The following is an 11,855-nucleotide window of genomic DNA, read 5'->3' on the forward strand; positions in this document are numbered from 1 at the left end:
GCAGATTTCTGTACATCTAAGAGCACCAACAGGCTTAGAGACTCAAGACTTACTGCTGGAAGGAGGAAGTCTTCCAGAGCGATGACCTGGTAAGTAAACTTTCACCCATTAAAATAATGAATTTCAGATTATGAAAATTTTGTATGTCAGGAGAGATAAAGACTTCAATATTGAACCAGGTTTAATTGACTGGTTGGGGCTGGATAGCCTGTTGTGCATTGTGAATCAGTGTGGTGTGGTGTCATTAGCAGGCGTGACCACACAGACCTTCATGAGCAATCGTCACCTTAAAGGTGAGTCCTTTCCCCTCTGCCATGACATTCAACATGCAAGCAGAAACATACGGACTTGCTGAGATAGTCACCGATATACTTAATGTTTATTATTCTTCGGTTTGTACTCAGAAACCAGAGCAGGAAAAAATAATGGCATTACAGTGCTGGTGTAAGAGCTGAATAGACCCCTTGAATAGAATACCCTTTCCCAGTGCTCACTATTCACCCACACACCTAGCATTCACCAAGCCCACACGGCCAGTATGTCCCACTCCTAATTTTATACAATGGCTAGACATTAAGATTTTCCATTATGTTAATCTATAATTCAATGACATTTATCTTTACTAACAACTACAGTAGCTGTCTGTTCTCCACAATGGATTACTGCCAATATACAGAAATGAATGACCTTAAAATGTCTCCCTAAATATCTCTCTGCAGTTTCTTTTCCCATGCACAGTCTCCACCATACTCCCCCACTTTAAACCTGCCTCCCCACCACAGAATGAATAATAAACTGGTATCAGTTTCCTCCTTCTAAAAAAAAAATAGTTCTCCCACCTTTCTCTTTCTCTCCATTTTCTGCCTCTGTTGCCCATGTAATTTTCTCACTCTTTTTTTTCCTCCTGTTGCTGTATCTATTTATTTCTTGTTTTGCTTGTCTGGTTCTGTGTCCTCAATTAAGGATAAATGATCTGTTCTATAGCCCTTACGGCATCTCTACTCACATTACGCCACACCTTTCTATAGTTGTAACTACTTTTGTACTACTTCTCTCATTTCCATTTCCATTCAGACCTTTCATCATATACCACAAGGTTTGAGCTCCAATGCCTTTCCTTTCAGTCATTTGAATTCTATTTCTCCACATTTTAATCTTTTTTTTTTTTTTTTTTTTTATCAGCATTAGTTAACACAGGGTTGGGGACATTTTGTTTGTGCCAACTAGGCAGTGCTAGTTAGGGCCACAAGACCTTCCTGATTTGCAGCCTCATTGGTGCTTCTGGGTAATCCTATGGGATACCAGTATATAACTGATTTTGGAACCAAGTTTCTCTTCAAATTTCCATGCAAAATCCCACCCTAAAAAAAAAAAGGTGGTGGTGGTGGGGAGCCTTTGACATCATCTTCACATAAGTGTTAGTGCTCAGATGTGGTTGCTGTCTTTGAAATAGCTCCTTTCCCTCAAGTGTAATATGTTCCATTTCCACCAGTTTATCTCCCTGGATAGACAATGCACAATGAAAAACAACTAGAAATTCCAAAGGTCATGAAAAAAAAGTTCATTACATTTATGCTTCTGTTTTACTTTCTTTCTCCCATTTCACTTCCTTCTTCTTTAATCTTTCTATTTACAGCACAGTTCAGATATGGGTAGGTTAAAAAAAAAAACCAAACCTTAATCTAAAGCTACAGTCTATGAACAAAGAGATGTTGCTTTTACCAAAACAGTACTTTGTACCTGCAATATTTTTTCCAGAAGCAAAAAAATGGTCTGGAAATAACTAGATTACTACTTTATTTTCCATCTTCTTCTAGAGTTTCCTGAAAGAAATTCCGACCATCAGCCTTCACTGCATCAACAGCTTGAGAAATGTGTTTTCCTGATAAGATGAAGTTATTATCTAATGTGTATGACTAAAATAACTGATGTTCTAAATAATTGCCAGCAATCAGTCCTTGGAACAGACCGACTTACAGAGAAGTGAAAATGATGGCAAGTTTAACATCTAATCTAGGTATTTATTAAATTCAACAATGCTTTTATTGTTATTATCAGGAAAACAGAAGTAAACTTTTGGCATAAGAAAATATTTAGAAACACTTAATACTTTTTTTCTATCAGGGATCTTCATGTTCTTGCAATGATTCGTAGGGCAACATGTTCCAAAAACATTTCATTTCTTGTGGAAAAGCTAAAAGGAAGTTTAATTCCTGACTTTCATACACATACAGTATAAAGAAAGGGGATCTCAATGTACTTTACAACCTCAAAGTCAAACAGAAAAACTAAAGTCATGAGTCTGCCTAAGCAAGTAATAAAATTATTCAGGTGCTGTTTGTTTCTCTGAAAGGCTCGCCTGTAGTGCTTAAATGTTGAAAAAAAATAGGATACTTCTCTGTCTGTGTGGCATAAAGTAATATCCTAAATAACTCTATAGGCACTTTTACCTCTGCTGTAGTAAGTCAGAAAAGAACTCTAGGAAAGTGAGTGTAATTTTGCTGGAAAAATCTAGATTGATTTTCAAACACATTGAGCATTTTGAAGTATTAATATTAGACCATTTTGATCTGCAGTGTCGCTTTTTGGGGAGGGGGTGAATAGGGTGAGGCAGTTTATTACATTTTTAAGAACCTTACGACCTTCCTGTAGTTCATACAGATGCTTATAAAGTCAATTAAGACTGTTATTTTCAAGGCCAGGAAGACAAGCAGCCAAAAGAGGTAAGAAACTGTAGTCAAATGTCTAATAGGCTTCCAAATCTCCCAAACCACATACTCAGCTGGACTTCGACATCTTTCATTATCAGATTTAAAAATATTTGTGAGTTTTCATGTTTGGAATTCTTAGCTCCAGTCTACTTATTGCTTGTAATTTATTTTGTTTTTTTAATTATATTTCAGATGTTTTAAAATAGTCTTTCTTAGCTAACACAGAAATGGTTACATTTTCTGTTATTGCAGTATAACAGTGATGCAAACAGGAGCTGTGGATCACAGAATGTACAAAACCCAGCAGCATCTGGCAGCTGTCTAACACTAGGAGACAAAACTGAAGTCTAGCTTTGAAAACTGACCACTTTGTTTTATGTTTACATTTCTAACCCCTCATCCCCTCCCAGTTCTAAAAGAGAGCTCGTGCAAAGTAATAAAAGAAAGACAACTCAAAGCTACAGCCCCTGGGGTTTCAAGCAACTGCTATATATTGCATTACAGGAGCAAGGAGTTATGACAAAACCTCAATTTTCATGTTGGACGTATTTTCTAATAGAAGAGTATATTGACACTGCTCTCTTGGTAAAGTGGAATTCTCCATGTCAGTCTGTAGTGGGGACATGTGATGTGTTCAAGAATCCACACAGGATTCATATTTTACACACACAGCAAGAGTTTCAATGACTGACTTACTTAGAAGTCATAACTTATCTACAGTACAGCAGTAATGTAGTAGTATAGTAGCTAAAATTATAGACTTGACTTATATGCAAATTATTTTTTGAGAGTATGACAAAGAAATGCACCTCTCCCTTCCCAAAGGTATTTTGTGTTCTGGGCCTTGTCCCTCCTCGTCAGTACAGATGCCTGCTTTAATTGTTACTCACATACATTCAATCCAAAGAATAAAAGCATTTGTGGAGAATTTTTTAGCAGCAGGTTGATTAATTTCTGAGAGAGTGGATTTTAATAGCAGAAACTATGACAAGATCTTCCTTCTAATGGTGCTGCACAGTGGCTGGGGGTTCATCGGAGAATTTTATAGTAGACTTGCAAGAGTGTGTGTATGTATTAGAGGCAATGGAGGTTTTGAAGAACAATATTGTACAAAACAAGAATAGAATATATTATCCAATATACAGATAATATTATCAGGGTGAGAATAATTTGTTGTTATACATTGGAATCTAGGGAAAACGTCCCATTACCTTATAACTCTTTCTTATGTGCAGTGCATGTTGCTGCTGCATGCTCATCTCCGTAAGCTTTGGGACAGTCACTGAAATCCCTAGAGGGCTATTGCACAGGTACACCAATGCACAACTGGCTAAAACATTTATGCCTTAAAAAAACACATATATGGAAATGCATTACACGTTGCCTCAGTACTTACAGACTTCCATCATGCACCCTACCTATTAACACACAGCATCAAAGATTTATCAAGGTTTATAAAGCTCTGGTGGGAATGGACCTCACTGTCCACCCTGGTAAGAGTCACCCTTGGTTCTGTGTTACTACAGAAAGTTTGCTGACCCCACAGCCATTGATGAATTCTTCCTCTTGGTGGGAATTATCTTTGGCACAGACCTTTTTTTGGTCTTTTGTACTGGTCAGGTACTTTACCACAATAATGCTGTCTGGCATGTAGATTCTTTCACATTAAGAACTAACCAAATTCAGGTTGATTCTTGCCTCATTAGTTTAAAATCACGCCATCCGTCGTGAGCTTCTGCCACGCCTTGGCAGAAAGGCATCAGATACACCTGGCAATAAAAGACACCAGGTGGAAAAGAGCACAAGGGACAGAGTGCTCATCTGAGTTTACATCCCTTTTGTTTATTAAGAGGTGTTTCAGGAATGGTTATTTTTCTAAATTACCCACAAATCTTTTAATTCTAAATCTTTTTTTAAACACAACATCCACTGCAATAAGAGAATTCAGGCAGTGAACATATGGAGTAAGATCCTTCCTGGCTTACCACGCTGGATTGAAAGGACATGCCTTGCTCCCTGCCTGGAGAAGGCACTCGCAGGGTGTGTTTTTTATTACAGCATTGTTCTATTTTTTTCTGGTCTGGGGCTTCCTGAGAAGTTATCATGGTTCACAGTACCAACAATTACATTTTTAACCATATATGAAATACATAAAGAGAATAAATGCTTGCTGGTGCACTGTTTTGAACAGCAATGCTGTCTTGGCAGTTTAGGCGAGATGCTTTCTGTGCAGATGTTGTAAGAGCAACAGGATACAGCGTGATGAATACATGTGCTCCTTCTAGTCCACTGGTTCTGGATACTCTTCAAGATGCCATGTTCAAAAGCACAGTAGCAACTTCATGATTCAACAATGAACAGCCAGTCCCAGCCTGTTTTGGTGATTTCATCTGTACAGACTTTGTCTCACTTCTGGAATCCTTCAGCTTGCTCTTAATGACAATGGTGACTTTGGCAGAGTCTTGAGGATTGTTTAGCTTGCACAGTCTATTTTATTCTTATCTTTTTATTTCTATTGTTTCAGTGTTAACACTTTATATGACAGTCTAGGGTTGTGACTTATGACAACTCAGAATATTAATCTCTCTCCAACAGCTCTTCCTGTGCAAGGACCAAAAGTTTCCTCTTCACTGGAACACCCTGAGAAACAACATATTGTGGCAAAAATTAGCAACTGCATTTCAGTTAAAAAAATGAATATCCAATTTGTGTGCATATATACTTCATCATGCATTTGCATTTCATTGTTTTTCAAAGTGTTCAGAGTCAGTATCATGAAACAAATCTTACAAAAATACATCTGTGATAAGCCATCACTGAATTTCTTGACAAATTTTTTGAAAACACGGACACACAAAAGTGTTGCTAATACCATCCGATTGATTGTTAGTTTCCAAAACCACTCTAATGCCAGAACAGAATGGAATTTCTTGTGGCCATAGCCAAGTTTCAGCTCCTCACACACTTCCTTCTTCCCTTCCCCTTTCCAAGCTAAAATATATATATGTATATCTCATCTGGCATCTCCCTCTGTAAAAAAGTACCTTTAGTCATTACACTGCAATGTATTTAAAAGACTTGTTTCTGAAACCTGTCTCAGTAAAGCAACTGTCTAATCAAAACAGCTATGTGCTACATGGTAACCTATTCAGTATATCACTGTCATCGGTTTTTGAGAACCAGCAAGTTGAAAGGATAAATTTTGCCACAAAACTTTGGAATTTCAAGTTAAAGCCTGACAAAAGTGAACTTTGCTGGGATTTGGATGAAAATTTGATGAAAATTGACTTTGCTTACATTCTTTGCTTCTTTTAGAAGAAATTGTTTTTGTTACTGTTTTGGAGGAAGCTAAAGCCTTGATCCACTGGAAACATGCAGTTTGATGATTTAACTGAGTTTTTAATGTTGGTTTCATCCAAACCTACAAATTTAGTTATGGTGTTCTTCTTATCTCTAAGGTTAATTTCTAATTAATTTAGCCTCATGAGTAAGTGAATATGCTTTCAATGAAAGTTTACACTTTCTATAATAAGTGTTTCTTTCTTCAATCTTTAAATAAGGAACACAATAGTAAAGCTATCAAAGGAATAGCTTAACACACTGCCTTTCCTAAACAATTTGGGCTTAGCAAATCAGGATTTGTTTCAACAGTTGCAATCCTGATATGCATTGACCACTGTCACATTGCAGTCTGCAGTCTTGATGAATAACTTCCCTTTCTCCTTCATCTATCTTATTTGTGACTACACACAAATAATCACCAGATTAGCAAGCTGTGTTGCAAATGGAAGGTAAATACTAGTAGTCAAATCACCATCATGAGCACTGTCATTCTAGTAAGAAAACAACTCCCATTTGTTATTTGTTGACTATATTTAGCTGACTTTTTCCTTGTTGAAGTTTATAAGACAAAGCTTGTGGAGAGAGGTGATAACAATTTTAAGCTAACTGATGTTAGAATTTGCTTCCAAAAGACTACCAAACCAACAAAGGAAGTGAAAATGAATGTCTATACTCGGTACTTTTCATGCTCTAATTTTCTCTAAGATAAAGTTATTAATTTTGTATTTAGTCTAATCTAGGTCCATGGAAATATGTCCCATATTGAAATAAAATTGCTAAACTTGAAGTATTTCGGTGCCATCAGGAGGGAGTTAGAAACTACTGGCTTAATCAATTCCATGTTTGATTGCAACTTGTTAATGAGTTAGAAATTACGTCCTTGAAAACAACAACAAAAATCAGAACAGTAATTTCTTTTCCCCAGCATTTGTCTGAAATTTTTCAGTGTCTACATTTGATAGATTGATGAGACTGGTATTCTGGACTTCTTACAACCCAACTTCAGAATCTGATTTGAAAGCCACTGACACTTTCAGACATTTCCTACTTCTGAGAAAATTGTAAGGCTGCGATGTTTCATACTTACATTATCAAATGCTGGTTTGGGTTAACTGCACTTTGTGGCAGAAACATGTTTCTTCCATTTCCAGAGCATCATCAGCTCTAATGACAACAAACCAATTTCTATTCCCATCCTGAATAATGTGTTGGCTTTGCATCGGGCATGATTCACGGACGAAAGGAAACTGGCTCAATAGAAATCTTCAGGTAAGCCTCCCCTTTTGTCTTCATGCTGAAACCCACTTTGAGTATAGGAAGAGGCACATTCTTTATGTATGGCCCTGCAAAGCAAAAAACATTTTATAGATACATTTATCTTCTAACATCGCCTGGAGACAAAGCTATAGAGAAAAGTCTCATGAAAAGAAAAAAGTGCCAGTGGCTGTAATTGTGTATACTCAACTTGGCAGTGCTTGTCTTGCTGTCTAGGAGACTAGCTGGTCTTAATAGTATCAAAGACAACCATTCTCTGCTATGAGAGTATTAGAGCTCTGAAAGTGAACGGCATCCAAAGCTCTTACCACCTATTTTAAAAGAGAATAATTTAACACAGCAATGGCTACTGAAATTATTTGGGAAATTGCAAGCAACTGACATAGGAGGAGGTTAAAGGAAGAGATTGATGTGTTTACTTTAGTCATCAAAAGCTAAAATAGTATCTGATTAGGTAATTTAATTTGGAAAGCACTTACCAGAGAGGGAATATTGGCTAAATAAGACGAAAGGTGTATGATCTGGTTATAAATAAAACTTGTCTGGAAATAAGAATAGAAAAATCAGTATTTCAGAGATGAGCCATTCTGGACTGATCTTTGAAACACAATAAGGACCACAAGGAATACAATGTTTCATGCTAGCAGCTCACAAGTGTGTAAGTGGGATTTGATGACAGGATAGAAGTGATCCTGCTGTTGAAAATTAAAACTTGTGATTTGTATCTTTGGGTGGTTAACTTCTTGTATCTGTAACAGAAGCTTGAAAGGAGACTGCATTTCCATATATCTTTTTTGCACCGTATTTTAAATACTTTAATCCTGCCAGCTGTTTACCTGCAGGGGCCAGAGGGATTTGCATTTGCCCTCAGTGCATAATTTGGCTTTTGGGGAATGAAGGTAGGCAGGGTTACTTTCTTTTGAACATCAGATAATGGCCACAGAAAGTGAGGGGATATTGGGGCAGAATTTACTGAAACTTTTGTGATATTGAAAAAAACCTTTCCTACCTTTTCTAAAATTGTTTAGAAAGACCCCGATTATCAGATTTGGAGTCACATGGATTGCTCTCCCCAAATTCAGTGTGTTGCCAGAGTCTGTTAAGAGTCTTTTCTGTTTTCTGCCTTTCCATGTGCTGTTAGGCAGTGCTCACTTTCTAGGACCCCCCAGGCATTTTCTCTTCACAAGTGCCCTGCTATTGCTAAGACCATGGTTGGGACACCAGTGATGGGCTTAATTTTTCCCATTTTGCTCCTGGATATTATCCTCCGTTATGTTTTTTTTCTTTATACTGAATGCTTGGGTCAGTTATAGTGTGACAGAAACTTTTACCCAATGTTTGGACATTTCATGGGTTAAGTGCATGGTTGCATAGTTATTGCAGTCAGAGCAGATACTTCCGCGCACAGCTCTGGAGTATCTATTCATGGTTGGCTGTGGTTGATTCTAGGTTCCTCCAAAGACCTAAGTTTCTTAGCATTTAAGTTCACCAAATAGTTGTTGGATCTCAGTGACTGTGATTAACTGGAATATGTTTGATGCCCTAAAGAATATTAAACATAGGGAACTGCTCCATATGTCCTTTACCTGAACATACTGAGAACATGCATTTTACAGAGGAGATGTGATTTATCTTGTAGTAAAATCTCCTAGGCTCCACTTCACCAGTTTGTCTGCTAAAAGAATAAGTTCAAGCTTCTGGGGATGCAGGAATATAATAGTCACTTCACCTGGGTTTCCATTTTAACTCCATCATGTAGGCAGGTTGGCGACATAGCAGGATTTGTTCTTTGGATAGTGATGCTGAAGATGTGATACTAGATTCATGGCCATCTATGCCAGATGGCATAAAAAACATCTCTGCAACTTACCTATCATTATTTTTTGGTACCATTCTGAAAGCAGTGTAAAAGTTTGGCCAACCTACAATAAGGACCTTGCTCTGCTTTGTAGGATGTCACTCACCACCTCCTATCCTCAGTCTTGACACTTGGAGACTATAGGAGACTTCATTTATTGCTTCCAGATGTAAAAAGTCAACCTCTAGTTCTACAAGTAGATTTATGATGAGTGAGCTATTTTTTGGAGGAAGAACAGTAATTCCTACTACCCCAGCTCATTCTACGTGTTCATCTGCACCCTGATGGTGCTGCCACGCACACAGCAACAGGAAACCCTGTTCTTCCTAGAAAATAAGAAATTCTGGACAGGGGTAAAAGAGCTTTAGCAATGTCTTATGAATTATCTGTTAAACACACTGACTGACCAGAACAGATCTCTTATTCAAGAAAGAATCAGTCTTGGAAAAACACCATAATCCACCCTGCTGGAGCTAGTATGATATGCATTCACTGACCAGAATTGTGAATATTCCTTAAAAGAAAAAGCATCAATGTAACCTTATTTATTATTGAGTGAGTAGCATCTATTTGGAAATAGAGCTCAGCTGTGGATAAAGTGGGATGGGATGTAGAGAGAACACCCAGTGCTGGTTAACAGGATGCAGACATCAAAACAGTTGGATGCCCTTAGAAAAACATTTCAACATAAGCTTATTTGATTAAGCAGCATTTCAATCTTTATTTAGCTAGATGGTAAGCATCTCTTCCTATCACTGGATTAGCATTTGCAAAGTACACTTACTCAAAGGAGACCAAACTGTTGCTTCTACTGTTGCTGTTTTATAAAATCGATTTGTGCAATAAATCCTCACCTGTTGTACATATGCCATATATTCACAGTCAGAATAGTTAAACCCGAGTTGGTAGACGGTCTTCAGTGGAGACTTAGGTATTTCCTTCACTTATAAATCTTTTAAATGCTTTATAATAGCAGAGTATTTTATGCAAGTATACAATACAATGAACAGTTAATTTCTGGAAATAATTCAAAGGAGAGAGAAAAGGTATCATGTATTTTACTCTTGGACATGACTTCAGTGGCAGGAGGTAATTGCTTAGTGTCTGACTGAAGATTAAAGTACCACTTTATCAAAATAAGCATACAACCCAGACTTGTCCCGCAGGGAGCAGTGTTTCATAAATGCATAAACAGGTGGCATAGCACATAACTCCAAAGATGGGAATATTTCCAAAAGAAGTTACAGAAGCTTTTATGGAGTAAATCTTTATCTGACTGGGGAGAAGGTTCTCATTTAGCTATCTGTTAATGTGGAGTATTTGAGTTAGTAATCCATATGGATTCATTCTGGGAGAAAATCTGCAGCACTGCTTGCAAAATGGTTTGTTCTTTTACTCTCTCAACAAAGCCAGTCACCTCAATCAGGTTGTGAATGTTTTGATAAGATGCAAGTAATCAAAAGTGGTCTAACATATAAAGTATCTGAATTTTTATGAATAGTAATTGATTGACATGGAAAGCTACAACTATTTTAGAGACAATTTTTTCTTGGGGATTAACGTAAGGTAGACTTCTACTGGTTCTCAAGAAGCTGAATCAAAATGCTCATAAAAGGTCCCATATTCACACAAAGATAATTTGAGAAACAAAACCAATGAGTCAAAAACCGTCCCCACTCATTTCACCTATGATGCTAGAAAGGAAGGGCTCACTAACTGCAGAGCACACACAGAACAAATTTTTAGAGACTATAACAGCCTGGATGGATTGCTGCTCAGCTGAGTACAAAGAAACCTTGATACCTGATCATACTCCCAGGTCTCAGGGAAACAGGAGGAGAGCTTATTTAGATGAACATAAGATTGCAAATTTTTTTATCAGCATCACTGCAGGTGAAGGTTGTGAGAACAGCCTTACATATACTGTAACAAGATCATTCCAGCAGACATGCTAGAATGGTTCAGTCTCTGAACCAGGACGGCAGGCCAAAAATTCTTGCATATAACAAAGGCAAAATCTGGCTTCATGATTAAGTATTCCAGGATTCAGGCTTATTACTGTCCAGGGATTTCTCTAAAATTGACATGAGTTTTACTGATTCTTGTTGATGTTCTAAAATCCAAAGTTTGCAAATTCTATCCTGCAACATGGCATTAGAAATTGTATTTCTTTTCCATTCTAAGCCAAAATTTGGCAGAGATTTGAGAGGCTGCACATTCTGTCTGTGATCTGGCAAAGAAGATACTCTAAATTAACTAGAAGTGGGTGGGGAAATATTATCCCTGAGGATCTTGCCTGGAAATAAAACCTGGAGCTTTTGAAGTCCCTTGTAAAGAAAAATAGAAAAGAGCAACAGAGAAATAAACTAGAGCAGTCACAGCAGCTACCTAGAGGACACAAGATCCAGACTGAAGTTCTGGCTCCAACTCAGACATTAGGGCCTGGGTCATTCGCATATGAGATGAATACCCTAACAGTATCTAGAGTCCTTGCTTCATTCACTTCTTTGGAGCAGCCCTATTTTGTGCAGATAAGTGGGTATTAGTTGGGTCAGCAAAAAGGAGAGGAATCCCTTAGCCCAGCAGCTAGGGAATTCCCCTGGGCTGCAGCAGCAGGTGCCAGTCCCTTGGCTGTGTCTCCCAAGGCACTGTACTTTCCTGCTACTGGC

Source organism: Pterocles gutturalis, unplaced genomic scaffold (assembly GCF_000699245.1).
Source record: "Pterocles gutturalis isolate BGI_N339 unplaced genomic scaffold, ASM69924v1 scaffold25490, whole genome shotgun sequence".
Lineage (NCBI taxonomy): Eukaryota > Metazoa > Chordata > Aves > Pterocliformes > Pteroclidae > Pterocles > Pterocles gutturalis.